This window comes from Callospermophilus lateralis, chromosome 3 (genome assembly GCF_048772815.1).
Source record: "Callospermophilus lateralis isolate mCalLat2 chromosome 3, mCalLat2.hap1, whole genome shotgun sequence".
NCBI classification, from domain to species: Eukaryota; Metazoa; Chordata; class Mammalia; order Rodentia; family Sciuridae; genus Callospermophilus; species Callospermophilus lateralis.
The window spans coordinates 100260321-100279166 of NC_135307.1; the positions used below are offsets into that span (position 1 = coordinate 100260321).

An 18846-nucleotide genomic window follows, 5' to 3' on the forward strand; every position below is an offset into this window, starting at 1 on the left:
ATCTTCCAAACAAAAGTTGAATAAAGAAACTATAGAACTCAATAACACAATTAATAACCTAGACTTAATTGACATATATAGAACATACCACCCAACATCAAGCAGTTACACTTTTTTCTCAGCAGCACATGGATCCTTCTCAAAAATAGATCATATATTATGTCACAGGGCAACTCTTAGACAATATAAAGGAGTAGAGATAATACCATGCATCTTATCTGATCATAATGGAATAAACTGGAAATCAATGATAAAAGAAGGAAGGAAAAATCATGCATCACTTGGAGAATGAACAATAGGTTACAGAATGATCAATGGGCTATAGAAGACATCAAGGAGGAAATTTAAAAATTCTTAGAGATAAATGAAAACACAGACACAACATATCGGAATCTATGGGACACATTGAAAGCAGTTCTAAGTTCATTGCTTGGAGTTCATTCCTTAAAAAAAGAAAAAAACAACAAATAAATGATCTCATACTTCATCTCAAAATCCTAGAAAAAGAAGAGCAAATCAACAGCAAAAGAAGTAGAAGGCAAGAAATAATTAAAATCAGAGCTGAAATTAATGAAATTGAAACAAAAGAAACAATTGAAAAAATTGACAAAACTGAAAGTTGGTTCTTTGAAAAAATAAATAAAATCGACAGACCCTTAGCCATGCTGACGAAGAGAAGAAGAGAGAGAACTCAAATTACTAGCATACGGGATGAAAAAGGCAATATCACAACGGACACTTCAGAAATACAGAAGATAATCAGAAATTATTTTGAATCCTTATACTCCAATAAAATAGAAGATAGTGAAGGCATCAATAAATTTCTTAAGTCATATGATCTGCCCAGATTGAGTCAGGAAGATATAGACAACCTAAACAGACCAATATCAATTGAGGAAATAGAAGAAACCATCAAAAGACTACCAACTAAGAGAAGCCCAGGACCGGATGGGTATACAGCAGAGTTTTACAAAACCTTTAAAGAAGAACTAATACCAATACTTTTCAAGCTATTTCAGGAAATAGAAAAAGATTGAGAACTTCCAAATTCATTCTACGAGGCCAACATCACCCTGATTCCTAAACCAGACAAAGACACTTCAAAGAAAGAAAACTACAGATCAATATCTCTAATGAACCTAGATGCAAAAATAAATAAAATTCTGGCAAATCGGATACAAAAACATATCAAAAAAATTGTGCACCATGATCAGGTAGGATTCATCCCTGGGATGCAAGGCTGTTTCAATATATGGAAATCAATAAATGTTATTCACCACATCAATAGACTTAAAGATAAGAACCATATGATCATCTCAATAGATGCAGAAAAAGCATTCGACAAAGTACAGCATCCCTTTATGTTCAAAACTCTAGAAAAACTAGGGATAACAGGAACATACCTCAATATTGTAAAAACTATCTATGCTAAGCCTCAGGCTAGCATCATTCTGAATGGAGAAAAATTGAAGGCATTCCCTCTAAAATCTGGAACAAGACAGGGATGCCCTCTCTCACCACTTCTGTTCAACATAGTTCTCGAAACACTGGCCAGAGCAATTAGACAGACGAAAGAAATTAAAGGCATAAAAATAGGAAAAGAAGAACTTAAATTATCACTATTTGCAGATGACATGATTCTATCCCTAGCAGACCCAAAAGGGTCTACAAAGAAACTATTAGAGCTAATAAATGAATTCAGCAAAGTGCCAGGATATAAAATCAACACACATAAATCAAAGGCATTCCTATATATTAGCGACAAATCCTCTGAAATGGAAATGAGGACAACTACTCCATTCACAATATCCTCAAAAAAAAATAAAATACTTGGGAATCAATCTAACAAAAGAGGTGAAAGACTTATACAATGAAAACTACAGAACCCTAAAGAGAGAAATAGAAGAATTAGAAGATGGAAAAATATACCCTGTTCATGGATAGGCAGAACTAACATCATCAAAATGGCGATATTACCAAAAGTTCTCTATAGGTTTAATGCAATGCCAATCAAAATCCCAACAGCATTTCTTGTAGAAATAGATAAAGCAATCATGAAATTCATATGGAAAAATAAAAGACCCAGAATAGCAAAAACAATGCTAAGCAGGAAGTGTGAATCAGGCGGTATAGTGATACCAGACCTCAAACTATACTACAGAGCAATAGTAACAAAAACAACATGGTACTGGTACCAAAACAGGCGGGCGGACCAATGGTACAGAATAGAGGACACAGAAACCAATCCACAAAACTACAACTTTCTTATATTTGATAAAGGGGCTAAAAGCATGAAATGGAGGAAGGATAGCATCTTCAACAAATGGTGCTGGGAAAACTGGAAATCCATATGCAACAAAATGAAACTGAATCCCTTTCTCTCGCCATGCACAAAAGTTAACTCAAAATGGACCAAGGAGTTTGATATCAAATCAGAGACTCTGCGTCTGATAGAAGAAAAAGTTGGCTACGATCTACATACTGTGGGGTCGGGCTCCAAATTCCTCAATAGGACACCCATAGCACAAGAGTTAATAACTAGAATCAACAAATGGGACTTACTCAAACTAAAAAGTTTTTTCTCAGCAAAAGAAACAATAAGAGAGGTAAATAGGGAGCCTACATCCTGGGAACAAATCTTTACTCCTCACACTTCAGATAGAGCCCTAATATCCAGAGTATACAAAGAACTCAAAAAATTAAACAATAAGAAAACAAATAACCCAATCAACAAGTGGGCCAAAGACACTTCTCAGAGGAGGACATACAATCAATCAACAAGTACATGAAAAAATGCTCACCATCTCTAGCAGTCAGAGAAATGCAAATCAAAACCACCCTAAGATACCACCTCACTCCAATAAGATTGGCAGCCATTAGGAAGTCAAACAACAACAAGTGCTAGCGAAGATGTGGGGAAAAGGGTACACTTGTACATTGCTGGTGGGACTGCAAATTGGTGCAGCCAATTTGGAAAGCAGTATGGAGATTTCTTGGAAAGCTGGGAATGGAACCACCATTTGACCCAGCTATTCCCCCTCTTGGTCTATTCCCTAAAGACCTAAAAAGAGCATGCTACAGGGACACTGCTACATTGATGTTCATAGCAGCACAATTCACAATAGCAAGACTGTGGAACCAACCTAGATGCCCTTCAATAGACGAATTGATTTTTTAAAATGTGGCATTTACACACAATGGAGTATTACTCGGCATTAAAAAATGACAACATCATAGAATTTGCAGGGAAATGGATGGCATTAGAGCAGATTATGCTAAGTGAAGCTAGCCAATCCCTAAAAAACAAATGCCAAATGTTTTCTTTGGTATAAGGAGAGTAACTAAGAACAGAGTTGGGATGAAGAGCATGAGAAGAAGATTAACATTAAACAGGGACAAGAGGTGGGAGGGAAAGGGAGAGAGAAGGGAAATAGCATGGAAATGGAAGGAGACCCTCATGGTTATACAAAATTACATACAAGAGGAAGTGAGGGGAAAGGGAAAAATAATACAAGGGGGAGAAATGAATTACAGTAGATGGGGTAGAGAGAGAAGATGGGAGGGGAGGGGAAGGGAGGGGGGATAGTAGAAAATAGGAAAGGCAGCAGAATACAACAGAGACTAGTATGGCAATGTGTAAAACAGTGGATGTGTAACTGATGTGATGCTGCAATCTGTATACGGGGTAAAAATGGGAGTTCACAACCCACTTGAATCAAAGTGTGAAATATGATATGTCAAGAACTATGTAATGTTTTGAACAACCAACACTAAAAATTAAAAAAAAAAACTGGACAAAACCAGTATGACATCTCTCAAGGTAAATGAAGTCGAATTTTTGGCTAACATCTGATGCTGAGTCAGATATAAAGGCATGGTTTATAAAGGGGGAAAAGGGTACATTTTCATGAAAACTTACATATTTTCTCTATTATGTCTCAGTAACCTCTAGAATTTGGAGAATAATTTAACAAGGAAATGTACCAAGATTTTTAAACCCAGAATTATTTAAGTTAGTTTATTCTAGTTATAGTAGAAATTAAGTAATGTTTTATATTAGCACTTCAGCCTTTATTGTGTATAAGAATCCCCTAGGGATGTTAATTCTGACTCAATATGTCTGTGAAGAAGTCCAGATTTTTTTTTTTTTTTTTTTTTTTTTTTTTTTTTTGTGGAGGGGCAGGATACTGGGGCACTCAACCACTGAGCCTCATCCCCAGCCCTATTTTATATTTATTTAAAGACAGGGTCTCACTGAGTTGCTTTGCAAGCCTTGCTTTTGCTGAGGCTGGCTTTAAACTCATGATTCTCCTGCCTCAGACTCCCAAAGTGCCAGGATTATAGGCACACACCACGGCACCTGGCTCCAGATTCTGTATTTCTAACAAGCACCCAGATGATGCCCAGGTTATACAGATGTTCCTAGACCCAGAACTATACTTTGAACAGAAGCAACATATTTTTCAGAGTGCAAAAGGTTTTCTCATTAAAGCAATAACAACTTTTTAGGATAATTCTGCATTAAAAGTTTTCTAAAATAGCTTTCAGACTTCAGGATAAAGATGGCATACTGAGGGGCTAGAGATATAGCTCAGTTGGTAGAGTGCTTGCCTTGCATGCACGAGGCCCTAGGTTCAATCTCCAGCACCACGCCCCCCCCCAAAAAAAAATAGTGGCATACTGAAACTGAATAGGTACATCTACCTCCTCAAATCTCAGTAATACAAAAAAAGAGAGAGAGAGAAAGAGAAGTTGGAGAGGGAAATGTTGGGGCACAAAACAAAGGAAATGGTGGAATTCTGCTTCAAAAGCTATTAAGCACACCAAGACAAAGAGAAAGGAACAAAAGAACTACAAAACACTCAGAAAACAATGAGCAAATAAATAATAAAGTAAGTCCTTTATCAATAATAAAGTGTAAATGAATTAAACTTCAATCAAAAGACATAAACTGATAGAATGAATTGAAACCTGAGATCCAACTATTTGCTGCCTGCAAAAGAGTCACTTTAGATGTAAGGGCAACAAAAATTGAAAGTATAGGAATAGAAAAAGATATTTCATTCAAGTGAAAATCAAAAGAAAGCAGGATGGCTATATTTATATCAGAATAGACTTTAAGTCAAAAACAGTCACAAGAGAAAGAGAATTTAAAGAGAATTATAAAGAAATACAGCAGTCAACTCTTCAAGAGGATATAAAAATTGTAACTGTATATACACTCAACTTTGGAGCACCTAAATACATAAAGTAAATATTAACCAAACTGAAGAGAGAAACAGACAATACAATAATAATAGGGAATTTCAGTGCCCCAATTTAAACAATAGATAGGTCCTCCAGACAGAAAATCAATAAGAAAATTATTAGATAACTAGAAGTCAGTAACAGGAGGGAAATTGGAAAATTTACAAATATCTGACACAAAATTTATAACTCTGTGTCATCAATTAGCATAATCCAGAAGAAAGAATCAATTCCATGATGCATCAAATCTATCAAAAATAGAAAATTTGAACAAACTAATAAGGATTAAGGAGACTAAATTAGTAATCAAAAAAAAAAAGAAGAAGAAGACAACAAAAACTCAAAAAAGAAGAACCCAAGACTAAATGACTTCACTGGTAAGTTCTATCAAATATTAAAGAAACATTAATTGCAATCTTTCTCAAACTATTCCAGAAAATTGAAGAGGAGGGAATGCTTTCAAATCATTATGAGGTCAGCATTATAGTAATGCCAAAGTCACACAAGGACTCTACCAGAAAAAGAACATTAGAGGTCAATATCCTTAATAAGCATAGATGCAAAAATCCCCAACAAAATAACAAACAAAATTCAACAATACGTTTTTTAAAAAATTATTCATCATGATGTAGAATTTTATCCCTGGGACACAATGATGGTTACATTTATAACTAACAATAAATATGATATTTATTGACAAAATGACAAAATGAAGAATAAAACCATACAATCATCTTAATACAGAAAGAAATAGCATTTAAAAAAAAATGCAACACTCCTTCATGATAAACACTCTTTAACAGATTAGGAATAAAGGGAATATACCTCAACACTCAAGTAAAAGCCATATCTGACAAACCCATTGCTAATATCACACTCTGTGGTGAAAACTTGTAAGCTTTTCCTCTAAGATCTGAGACAAGACAAGAAAGTCCACTCTTGCCACTTCCTTTCACTATAGTCCTAAAAGTCCTAAAAGTCCTAGTCAGAGCAATTAAGCAAGAGAGTAAAATAAAAGGCATCCTAACAAATAAAGAAAAATATTAAAATATCTCTATTTGTTGGTGACATGACATTATTTATAGAAAGCACTAAAGATTTTACCAAAAAAAACCCTATCAGAACTAATAAATGAATTTAGTAAAGTTGAAGGATACAAAGTAATAATACAAAAGTCATTAGTATTTTTAACTAACAATGAACTATCTGAAAAGGAAATTAAGAAAGCATCACACTTCTTGATTTCAAATTATATTACAAAGCTGTAGTAATCAAAACAGTATGATGCCAGAAAAAAAAATACATAGACTAATGGAACAGAACAAAAAGCCCAGAAATAAACGCATCTATATGGTCAAACAATTTTCAATATGAGGACCAAGAACATATAATGGGGAAAAGATGGACTCTTCAATTGATGGTGTTGGGGAAACTTGAGAATGCAGAGAATTAAATTAGACCTTTATCTTACACAACACACACAAAAATCAACTTACACATAAAATCTGAAACTGGATGGGGCTAGTGGCAGACACCAGGAATCCCAGCAATTTGGATGGCTGAGGAAGGAAGATCACAAGTTCCAGGCCAGCCTCAGCAACTTAGTGAGACCATCTCAAATAAAAAAGAGCACCCCTAAGTTCAATCCCCAGTACCACACACCCATACACACACACACACACACAAAAAAAAAAAAAAAAAAAACTGTAAAATTCCTACAAGAAAGAATGGGGGGGGCGCAAAACAGACTGCCTTTAAATCTCAGTTTTACCACTCTGGCTATGTAACTGTGAGCAAATTACTTAACCTCTTTGCCTCAGTTAGCTCATCTGTGGAATAATAATAGGATTGTTTTGTAAAGACTGAACTATGTAATAATGCCTATAAGTGCCTAAAACTATGTTTGGCACATAAGTAGATGGATCAATAATAGCTATTTTCAAGGTACATTTGCCTCTGTAATATGTGGCTCCTAATATATTGATTTCATGTTTTTGATGAATTTACATTTCATTCTCCCTGTCTCACCTGTGCTATCAACCAGCTCGCTCTCTCTCTCACCACAGAAATCAGTGTGCCTTTCCAGAACAAGTCCTGCCCTCTCTGGTGTGCTATTCCTAATTAACAAGCTACCTGGAAACCAAATCACGGAGCTTATGAGAAATGGGGGGAAATGGGCACGAAGAATGTTCTGAAGCTCTCTCTGTGAAGCAGGATGGCAAGTTATTAGCCATCTGTCTGCTCAGAACCCATTGGGATTACTTCCTTCCTGTCAACCATGGATCCGTAGGCTGGGTGACATTCAGGGTGATAACCATTCCAGTACACCACAAATCATCAGAGTTGTAGCATTGAACGCTCTGCATCTGGAAACTCCACCCAGGACTAGGCAAATTACTCAATCCTTCTGAGCTTTGTTGAATCAACCATAAAATGGAGGATAATATCTATTATGAAAAGCTCTTCAGAGAGAATGTTTATATAATTCCTGACACCTGGTACCTGTAGCTGCTATACCCAATTGCTATTATCAATTCTGATACTATGTGGTTAAAGAAAGCATTCTTAGTAAGATAACCTGTAACTTGCTTTATATTTGATGGGTCCCAGAAGGCTAAAATTTCTTTGTGAATTTCTTTTCCATCATTTTCCCACACAATTTATTTCAGGGACTAAGACATATTAAAGAAAATTGACAGTTGAATATTGTTTGACTTCTCTACTAGGCAAAGGCCTAGCAAGTTTCTGTCTTTGCATATATGTCTTTTTTACATTGTGGAAGCCCTTGGGTATTCACTGCAGTAGCTACGTCTAAACTTGTGATCAGAAATTAGCATGCCACCTCACAAAGGACATCAAATATCAAGCATCATATCTGAAATTTATTTACAATTTGTACCTCAATTTCTCCCCTCATAATGGCACCAAATCCTTCAGTCTTCTAATGGATCACCAAATAATTCATTAAATGTTAATCCTATCCCTGAAAAATAAGCGACCTCATCACCATACAGACAAAACACCATTTCTGACCTCAAAAGCTGAAGCATTCAGTACTCCATAGATTTTTTTTTAAGAGAGAGAGAGAGAGAATTTTTTAATATTTATTTTTTAGTTTTCGGTGGACACAACATCTTTATTTTATTTTTATGTGGTGCTGAGGATCGAACCCAGTGCCCCACACATGCCAGGCAAGCACACTACCTACCGCTTGAGCCACATCCCCAGCCCATAGACGTTAATTACAGCCTGGAAGAAGTCACTCACATTTGTGCACACCACTAACACAAGGGCAAAATTACTATGAGAATAGTTACAAAATTTGGGGTAGATAATAGAAATGACCACCAGTTACCCAAAGCCAAATGGCTTGGGATCCCTGTAAAAGGCAGCAGAAACAGCAAAGCATATAAAGATTTCACTTCATTATAAAGGCCCCCAAGCTCCCTCCTCTCACACTCAATATGTCTTCTCCCCAGCCCCAGGAGACCCACAAAACATCAGAGAAGGCTTGAGGGTCATCTGGTCAACCAATTAGGACAGGTGTAAATGGATCCAAGTATGACGTGATGCCCACCTGGGGCATTAATGAAAATCCAAAGTCTTGGGTCCCACCCAGGCCTCTGAATAAGGATCTCTGCAAAGAAGACCTAGGGAATTTGAATTTATGACAAATTTCTCAGGGGCCACCAGGTTATGCATAAGGTTTGAGAGCCACTATTCTAGGGAGACAACAAACAGCCAAGTGCACAATTATAGCTAGGCAAATAATCCTAGGTGAAGCCCATTTTTAACTTCTACCAACCTCAGGCTCCTAATCTGTAAAATAGGGATAATACCTACCTAGCAGGATGGGTGTGAAAAATAAATGGTATAACAAGTAACAGCTTCAAGTACAAAGCCTCACATATGACAGAGACTCAATAGTAATTAGTCCCTTCCCCATCTCCTACACACATTCTAATGAAGACTTTAAAAACTGTTCATGTTTTGAATAAATGTTACCAAGAAAAGCAGATGGCCAGCTTAAGTTAAGGCTTTGGTGTTAATGAGTTGTCAACTGCAAAGGCCAAGGTCAGCAGGTTGAACCAATGACTGGGTACCAGTGGATGGTGGATCTCAAGTTTCCACATGCATTAGAATCACTTGGGTGGCTTTAAAACACTCTGGGTCCCCAGTTTCAAATACAGCAGGTTTTGGGTGGGGCTGAGAATCTGCATGTCTAACAAGTTCCCAGGTGGTGTGATGTTGCTGGGCCCACACACTTTGTAGAGGGGTTTACTCTATAGCCTCAATATCCAGTGTCTAATTGATCTGACACTTTGTAACAAAAAAGAAAACTATGGCCAGGGACCAGGTGGTGCAGGCCTGTAATCCCAGGGGAGGCTAAGACAAAGCCAGCCTGAGCAACAGCAAGGTGCTAAGCAGTTCAGTGAGACCCTATCTCTAAGTGAAATACAGAACAGTGCTGGGGATGTGGCTCTGTGGTGGAGTGCCCCTGAGTTAAATCCCCAGTTCCAAAAAAAAAAGCTATGCTGTGTGTATTTCCTATTTGACACAAGACTAGTTAGTTACATGTAAATACACAGAAAAGTAATAAACCAACAATTTCTAAAACCAAGGCTGTGCTGCCTCTACCCCAGAGAATCTTTCTTACTATGTTTTTTGAATGATACAGAGAATGGATGGGTACATCTGAGTTCTACCCTTCTTCTCACTGGCTACAAGACCCTGAGTGCAAAGCATAATCTCTTTGAGCCTCGGTTTATTCACCTAAAAGTAGAGGTGGCTCAGTTATTGGCCCCCATATCTGGATGTGTACCCACAATCACTAGAGTAGCATTTTAAATAAAACCTGGATTCTATGCCATAAACCCCACACCCAACACATTAGAATTTCCAAAGGAGAAACTGAAAATATGTGTTTTTTGGAGATACGTTTTAAATAAAAATTCCCTATGGGACGTAACATGGTGATCTTTCAGGCTTCTTTCAGCATGAAAGCCTTGGGTAGTTTTGATTTCTAAGTTCCTGGTGCCCTGAGCTGGTACCTATAAGTGGCCTTCCTCCTTTACATTTGCGTCACTTGAAGTTTTTTAACATGAAACAAGTATCCTAGTCCTCAGACAAAAGATTCTAGTCTGCTTACACAGTTTCATTTCTCATGTATCAACAAATTAATATTCTTGGTTTAGTTTTAAAAAATAAATCAAAATTCAATATGTAGGAGGGGCTGGAATTGTGGCTCAGCAATAGAGCGCTCGCCTAGCACTCAAGGGGTCCTGGGTTCAATCCTCAGCACCACATAAACATAAATGGATGGAATAAAGGTATTGTGTCCAACTACAACTAGAAATAAATAAATATTTTTTAAAAATTCAATGTGTAGGAGAAAATATGTCTTACATATGACTGAATCTGTAAAATGGCCTTCTCTAAACAACTGTTTTCTTATTCATTCATTCATTCATTATTAACTTAGCATCTGCCATGTTCCAGATATTATTCTAGGTACTCAGAAAATGGTAGTTTACAAAGCAAAGCCTCCTCATATAGAGACTATATTAGGAAGAGACAGACAATAAGCTGGTGAACATTAATATAAAATAATTTAAATAGTAATAAGTGCTATGACAACACCACACAAAGATAGGACAGAGAGTGACTGGAAAGTATTTTCAACAGAGTGATCAGGAAGACATCTTTGTGGTGTGACGTGAAATTAAATCTGAATGTTACCAAGGAACCATTGTGGCAGGCACTTAGATATTTCTGGACTCCTTGCTTTAACAAAGGTAAAAAAATCACAATATAGTTGTTCATTTCTGTGATATTTCAGAAGGGTCCAAGGAAGACTGTGGAGAACAGATTGTGCATTGCTCTAGATTACTCTCAGATGTATAAAACTGAAATTTTTAAGCTGTGCCTGAACCTGAGTTAATCCATTTTAGAAAGCAGTAGTTTGCCATTTTGAGTTCATGTGCCAGGGCAGAATGATTCCACCAATCACCATCTGCCCAACACCACCATAAGGCACAAATTGATAAATAACTTACACATGCCAATTTATCAAACCAAATCAAGGAGTACCTGGACACATGGGCATCCCAGATCATATCAGGAACACCAGACACAGGAGCTTATCAACCTTACCAGATGAGAGCCCCTCACTCAAGACCCATAGAAAGAGCCTCCTGAGATTGAACACGGTGGCACCCTGACCCCATCACCTGGTCACTCATCATAGGCCTTGCCCCTAAAAATTGCCACAGCAACAACTCTAATTTCCTGTTCCCATCGGGACAAAGTGTGGTTTCTCCTACCTGTGATGACCACACATGGCCCACTCCAAGTTGATACTCTGAAACTGAAACTGCTGTCTGTTTGGTACCTGTGCCTTGACAATTCTGTGGAACTGGTTTGTTAAAATCCTTATCTGACTACCTACAGTGACTCTTTGACTCTGCATTTATCTCTCTCTCTCTCTCTCTCTCTGCCTGTGCTCTTGGCACAGCATCCTGTAACCCTGCGGCTGGTGGCCTTAATCCTTTCTTAGTTTTTCTATGATCTATTTATATACCATTGTGTGAAGTATGTGTGATTTGAGTGTTATAGCTATGAGACATTAAGACTGGAAATGAGGGGCTGGGGATGTGACTCAAGTGGTAGCGCACTCGCCTAGCATGCGTGAGGCACTGGGCTCGATTCTCAGCACCACATAAAAATCAAAAATAAAGATATTGTGTCCACCTAAAACTAAAAAACAAATATTAAAAAAAAAAAAGATTGGAAATGAACTTGTGATTGCCCAGCATATGACTACCAAGTGACACACAAGGACTCAGTGAACTGCCACTGATGAAAGTGTATAACTGGTTAATTTATTGTTATTCATTGTGGAACACAATGTGTTGGGTCATTGTTAATGACAATACCCTCATGACAAAGACCCATTGATCACTAGTAAAGTTCCATCTAAAAGCCACTTCCTTTAAGCAATAAAACAACACAGTGTTGGATTACCCACTTAAATTGGTTATCATCAAGAAATATTAGCACAGGGGCATAAAAAGAATGCAGCAGGAAACCAGCAGAATGGCCTCCAGGAACCTTCCCTGCCATGAGTCAGCCATGTGGCCTGGGCTCCATGGCTAGTTCTGAACTTGGGAGATAGAGGAGGACCTGGGCCATAGGGTTTCAAAGGCCCCAGCTCTTCAATCCAGCAAGTGTAAGAAATGAGGCTTCCTTATCTGGGTGGCAAAATAGCATGATGAGTCACACGGAGTTTTTTTGTTTCTGACTTTCCAACTCTGAGAGAAGCTCTAAGTAAGCAGGAAATGGGGTGTTCGTAAAGAAATTGTCCAGTTTTGTTGTTTTCAGTGCTGGGGACTGAATCCAGGGCCTTGCACATGCTAGGCACGTGCTCTACCACTGAGCCAAATCCCCAGCCCTGTCCAATCTTAACTTTTATTTTCATGACACCTCTGGCATAGGGTATGGGGGTCAGCTGGGAATTCAGTCCCTAGTCAGCCCAGAGCACCCCTGTGTAATCCTTCAGTTGCCCACTGTGGTCTCTCTGCAGGCAGGCTTCTGCACTTGTGGAATCACACAGACAGGCATTGCAGGCCAGCCTCTCACTTCCTAGTGCTAGCCTTCCCCACCAGGTCCACTCTTCTGTGGCAAATCTGGCACCACCGAGTACCTCATTTCACATGATCCCTGAGGAAAGTGGTTCTCAAACCCCACTGCTCATCATCATCCCCTGCAGAGATTTTTTAAAAATACACAAGATACCTGAGCCCTATTGGGGTGAGGGACAGGTTAGAAAGACCACAATGGTAGAGCTAGGGTTAGTTAACTATGACAGAGAGAATGTGTAACTTGGGAAAATGCAAGCCAAAGAGTTTCAGTGATTTTAATGCAGGATTTCTCAGCCTCAATACTATTGACAGGTCAGGCAGGATAATGCTTTGTTACCCTGTGCATTGTAGAATGTTTAGCAGCATTTCTGGCCTCTACCAACTAAATGCAAGTAGTAACTCCCCAGTTATGACTATCAAAAATATCCTATAGTGGAATAGGAACAAACTCACACCCAGCTGAGAGCCACTGGTGTGATTTCACAGTTAATGACGGGCAATATGGAAACTAAAAACTAGCCTACTGATTTCTGGCTGTGTTGGTTCTTTCACATTTAAGCAAGAACTCTGGAACACAGGGTTAGTCAGTCTCTAAAGAAATACCACAACCCACTTCATGGCCATTGTGCCTAGGGTAAATAGCAGAGTAGAGAGCTGGCCTTGTACCTACTAAGAGGAAAAACAGTCTGGAACAACCAGCAGTTTGCTTGGCCACATTTGGTCTAGAGAGCTGACTATAAGGACAATACCAAATCTTTTCAAGGGTTGCTAGATCTCTTCACTCATTTCTCGGGGTCACTTTCTTGTAAAATCCCAACAACTATCGGTTATATTTTTAAATTCTTAAATATCTCAAATGAATATTTCAATTACAACCGTCTTCTGTATGTCTCATCCCATATTACATCTAGGATAGCAAGAATAAAAATACCCTATAATCCTGTTTAGCTGATTGAGACCTTGTCTTTGCTTTTAACGACACAAATACCCAGGAGATTAGTATCTAGCCATACCCAGCTAGGACTTGACCAGCCACATGTGGTGGGATGACTGCAGCAAATAAGAACAGACAGATTTTTTAGTCTCTTGGCAACCGATTTTATTATGCTTTGACCTGGCAGCTGGTAAGGCTTTATATGAATTAACCAATAAAGCTATGAAAAAAAAACAAGATTAGTGACTCTGAAATATAGTTTTTTTGTTACTGGCAATTAGAGAAAGCATTTTCATTTTCAATGATGTTTTCTTAAAGAGGTGTGAATAATTTTAAAATAATAATAATAAGAGTAGTAGTAGTAGTAAAACAATATTTTAAAAGTACACATCTGGGTTATAAGGATATAGCTTAGTAAGAGTGCTTGCCTAGCATGTGCAAGGCTCTGGGTTTGATTCCCAACTGAAAAATCAATCAATCAATAGGACACATCTTTAACAGATCAGTCACATATACCTATCTACCCTGCTTCGCCCTTGTCATATAGCTTTTATATTTAAAGGGATGAGGAGTTTTCTAAGACAGGCCACCCAAAGTAAGCTGGCATTCAATAAGACAATAATTACTCAACCTGGCTGTTGTGGAATTACTCTTGGTTATTCCACCTTAAAAGGGGAAAGAAAATATTAGTAAGTCCTTAAAAGGAATAAAAACGCATTGAATAAAAGACTTTCTGGTATCACAACAGCGAATACAACCAAATGGTAACTTTCAGTAATCATGTAGCTCCCAGAGAAGAGTCAAGAGTGTCTCATAAGAACAGTCTAGGCTGCCATATGGATCTGGGGACTGAAAGAACACTGTGACAAGGGGTGATCGTGATTGGGTGAAAACAGAGTGATTAGGGGTCAACACTAAAACATAAGCAACTTACCTGTGACTTCTTAAGGTAAGGCATCATGCAACAAACCTACTACTGGTCCTGGAGTCCCAGTTTTGGCTCTGCCACTAACATGTGACACTGACAAAGGGACTTAACTTCTCTAGATACAAATTTCTTGAATTATGAAAGCTAAAATAAAACTAAATGCTCTCAAACCTTCTAATACTACTTGAGTTTACAAATCCTCTCCTTTATTAAGATGGGTATATGCACAGAATGAGCCATCAGTCAGTCATTCTTTGGACATTATCACAATAGGATGCATTTCCTATGCCTAAACATGACTTCTGACTATGGCTGCCAGAAAAAATACATGTCCAGTTAAATTTGCCTTTGGATAACAAATAACTGTTAGTAAAAGTATGCCCTAAATATTGCATGGGACGTACTTATGGTAAAAAATTGTTTATCTGAAATGCAAATTAAACTTTTTTTATTTAGTAAATCTGGTATCCCATCTCCATCCTCAAAGTAGAATTTCGCTTTTAAGAATGAAAAGTCAAGGAGTGGGAGTTATAGCTTAGTGGTAGAACACATGTTTAGCAATCATGAGGGCCCTGGTTTAAGCCTCAGCACCAAGAAAAAAAAAAAGAATCCAAAGCCTGACTCCATACATGTGGGTCGTTCTAAGAACTGATTGATGGCTTAAGGCATTAATAGGAGACCTTCTCAAGAGTACCATGCACAGAGGCAAAAAAACAACAAAAAACAGTAAAGGAGGAACAAAACTTTCACATTCCTCTTGAGTAAGTGAGGCATCTAATTTTACTTGACAGTTAAAAAAATATGAATGTTACTGAACATTGTCAATCATATGAGACAAAGAATATGGTGTGCCCTCTGTGTACCATACAACCAGACAGGGAGGTTCAGACAAGCTGGATGCTCATTACTCTACCCATCTCCTCCTGCTATGGATATGAAGTTAATTGCAAGAACTTTATCCCTGCCTCCAATTCAGAGCTCATGTCTGTTCCCAAGGTAATCAGCTTAAGGGAAACTGGATCATAAACTCAATTTCCTGACCAAAAGGCAGAGAAACAAATATGGCCCAAGCAAATCTGCATAAGGCATTTTAAAAGTAAAAGCTATGGAAGGGGAAAATTACCCTTGTCGGGAGCAAATAAAAATATTTTAACAATGGCAAGACCATTTTGTTTCTCAGGGGCTCAGACTTATAACATGCAAGCCTTGTTTTTCAGGAGATATCAAGTTTATTAAAAATCTTTTAGGGCTGGGATGTGGTGGCACATGCCTATGATCCCAGCAGCTAGGGAGACTGAGGCAGGAGGATTGCAAGTTTAAAGCCATCTTCAGCAACTTAGCAAGGCCTTCAGCAACTTAGTGAGACCCTGTCTCTAAGTAAAATATTAAAAAGGGCTAAGGATATGGCTCTGTGGTTAAGTGACCCCTGGGTTCAATCCCCACTACCACAAAAAATTTAAAAATAAAATGAAAATAACTGTGGACCTGAAAGAAGTGAGTGAGAAAGACATGAAGACATATGAGGGAAGAGCATTGTCCAGGCAGAGGAAACAGCAAGCATAGCAGTCCTTAAGGTAAGGCTGGAGCAGAGGAAGCAAAGGAAAGAGCAACAGATGATAAAGTCATATACCACATCTTATGGGCCACTCTGAAGACTCCGTTGTTCTTCTGAGATAATATACTATTGGAGAGTTTTGAGCACACTGGCCACTATGTCGAGGATAGACTGCAGAGGGCAAGAACGGCAGTAGGAAAGCTCTTTAGGAGGCTTTGGCAGTAATCCGGGTAACAGATGACAGAAACTGGGTAAAAGAGTGAGAATGGTTATTATCTTAGATATATTCTCAAAGTAGAATTGGTGATGATTGTTGAGGGATTTGATAATGGGTATAGGAGAAAGAAGAGAATGGAGGGTGATTGCAGTGTGTTTCATCTGAGCAGCTGGAAGAATGAAGATGCCATTCACTAAGAAGGGGAAGACCAAGGGAAAAGCAGATTTGGGGAAGGAAAATCAAAGTTTGGTTCCTAGAGGAAACTCTTACATTCATTCTAAAACCGAGGCAATAGAATTTGAGAAACTGATCTTAAGTTTCACATGAAAATTCAAGGAACTCAGAACAACCAAAACAATCTTGAAAAAGTTCAGAACACATCCAAATTTCAAAACTTGCTGCCTATTTACAATAATTAAGACAGTATGATACCTGCATAAGGATAGATGCCAGATTAATGGAGTAGAATTCAGAAGCCAGAAATAAACCCTCACATGTGGTCTATTGATTTTCAACAGAGGTGCCAAGATCATTCAAAGGGGGAAAACAGTCTCTTCAACAAATGCTGCTGGAAAAACTGGATATCACATGAAAAAAAATGAAGTTGGACTCCCCTAACTCACATCATATACAAAAATCAAATTTTAATGGATCAAAGAATGAAACGTAAGAAATAAAACTCTTAGGTATACAAAATAATAAGTATGAATCCTCATGACCTTGGATTTGACAATGGTTTCTTAAATTTGACACTAAGCAAAAGCAACAAAAGAAGATGGATTAATTATATTTTAATCAAAACTAAAAATTAAGGCAAACCACCAGAAAGAAGAAATGGAAGAATTAAAACCAAGGTAAAATATAAAAAAGAACAACCCTTACCCAGGTTCTTTCAGCATTATATTAGTCTCCCGCCATTTCTAACAAACTGAAGAAGCCCTATTTTCCAGGCTGTGTTTTCCCTCAGAAGCAAGTTTTTAAGACATAATTACAAAATGCTTATATGGCATAACCATATCCCCACCTACCCAATATCTGACTGATAGGCCAACCACACAGAGAGGATTCATCCAACAGCTGTTGGTCCTTAGGGGTAAAGAAAAGGACTCTGGGGCAGAAGATTTTGAGGCCCTATGAGCCCAGGTGATCAGAAGGAGGCTAAAAGCAAAAAAAAAAAAAAAAAAAAAAAAAAAAAAAGAACCTAAATAAAGGGCTCACAAGATTTCCTTCACTTCAGGCCTGACTTCGCAAATGGTTACATCCTGAGACAGACACAGGCTTTTGCGTTAGTTACCTAAGCCTGTCGTTCATCAGCCCTAACACCAGTCATGACAGAGAACTTGCCTGCCAGGTAGGATTTTCCGTCTAACCCAGGAGAAAGGGGAGAATCTCTCCCACAGGCTACACCGCTAGTTTGCAGTCCAGACTCTTACCAACCAGGATGTAAAGACCTCACATAATTAAACTGAAAACAACAGGAGGGAAGAAAGAACCGGGGCGCAGCGTGCAAGGTCCCAGACCTTCTTCCCCTCTCTCCAGTGAAGTTTCCAGCCCTTCGTCTAGGGATCCTAGCACCTGGTTGCCACCGTGAGGTGACCTCAGACCCCAGCCTCATCTGGGGTCTAATTCTCGACCTCAGCGGACGTCACTGCTGGTCGGTGTTGAGGACCTGGGAGAAGCAAAGACACTCGGGCGAAGCGGGGCGGGGAGAGAAGGAGTCTCCAACCCCAGCCCGGGGCGGACTCGCCGCTCACCGCCACCTTGCTCAGTCCTCGGGGAAGGACTGGAACCTGCCGGGTGCTTGGGACCCCAGCGCGCCTCCGCTGCTCCAGCAGCCTCCCGCCCTTACCTGCCTCGGCCTGGCGGTCCTGGCCCCACCGCAGTTGTGTCCCTGCCCTCGGCGTCCACCGCAGCTGGCCTTTTTTGGGTCCTTGGCGGGTATTTTCCGTCTGGCCCCACATCACTTCCCGTAAAGGAGAGCGAGGTGGGGGCGGGCCCTCCTCTCTTTCCTCCACCTCCCGCTTCCTCCTGTCACCTAGTGGAGCACCCCCCGCACGACCGAGGAGGGGAAGGACGGGTGAGCACACAGGGCTGCCCCGTGCACCGCTCCCAGGTTGGCGGCACCTGCCCCACGGGTCTTCCTGTGAGCCACAAAAAGGCCACCCTCTCCTCATTGTCCCAAGTCTCCGCTACCCTATTCTGGAAAGAGAAACGATAGGAGTTGTTTTCATTTCGAGATACAAGGGTGACATTTACGAACTGCCCCAGGATCGTGAGCTGCGACGTATGGTTTGGTGACTTTCAACAAATCTCCTCCGTGGAAAA

General features: G+C 39.1%; 1 protein-coding gene across 3 annotated transcripts in view; it reads right to left on the reverse strand.

The window, feature by feature from the left end:
• The window catches only part of Rab27a (RAB27A, member RAS oncogene family), an 81835-nt gene extending 63286 nt beyond the window's left edge, over nt 1–18549 (reverse strand). The window contains exon 1 of one of the 3 annotated variants that reach the window (XM_076848590.2): nt 18375–18549. The gene's annotated coding sequence lies outside the window, so the exon portion shown is untranslated. Of the gene's footprint in view, nt 1–18041; nt 18139–18370 lie in introns of those variants that run through there. The other 2 variants (XM_076848589.2, XM_076848592.2) reach the window with 2 other exon arrangements.
• Nucleotides 18550–18846: the final 297 nt, after the last annotated feature.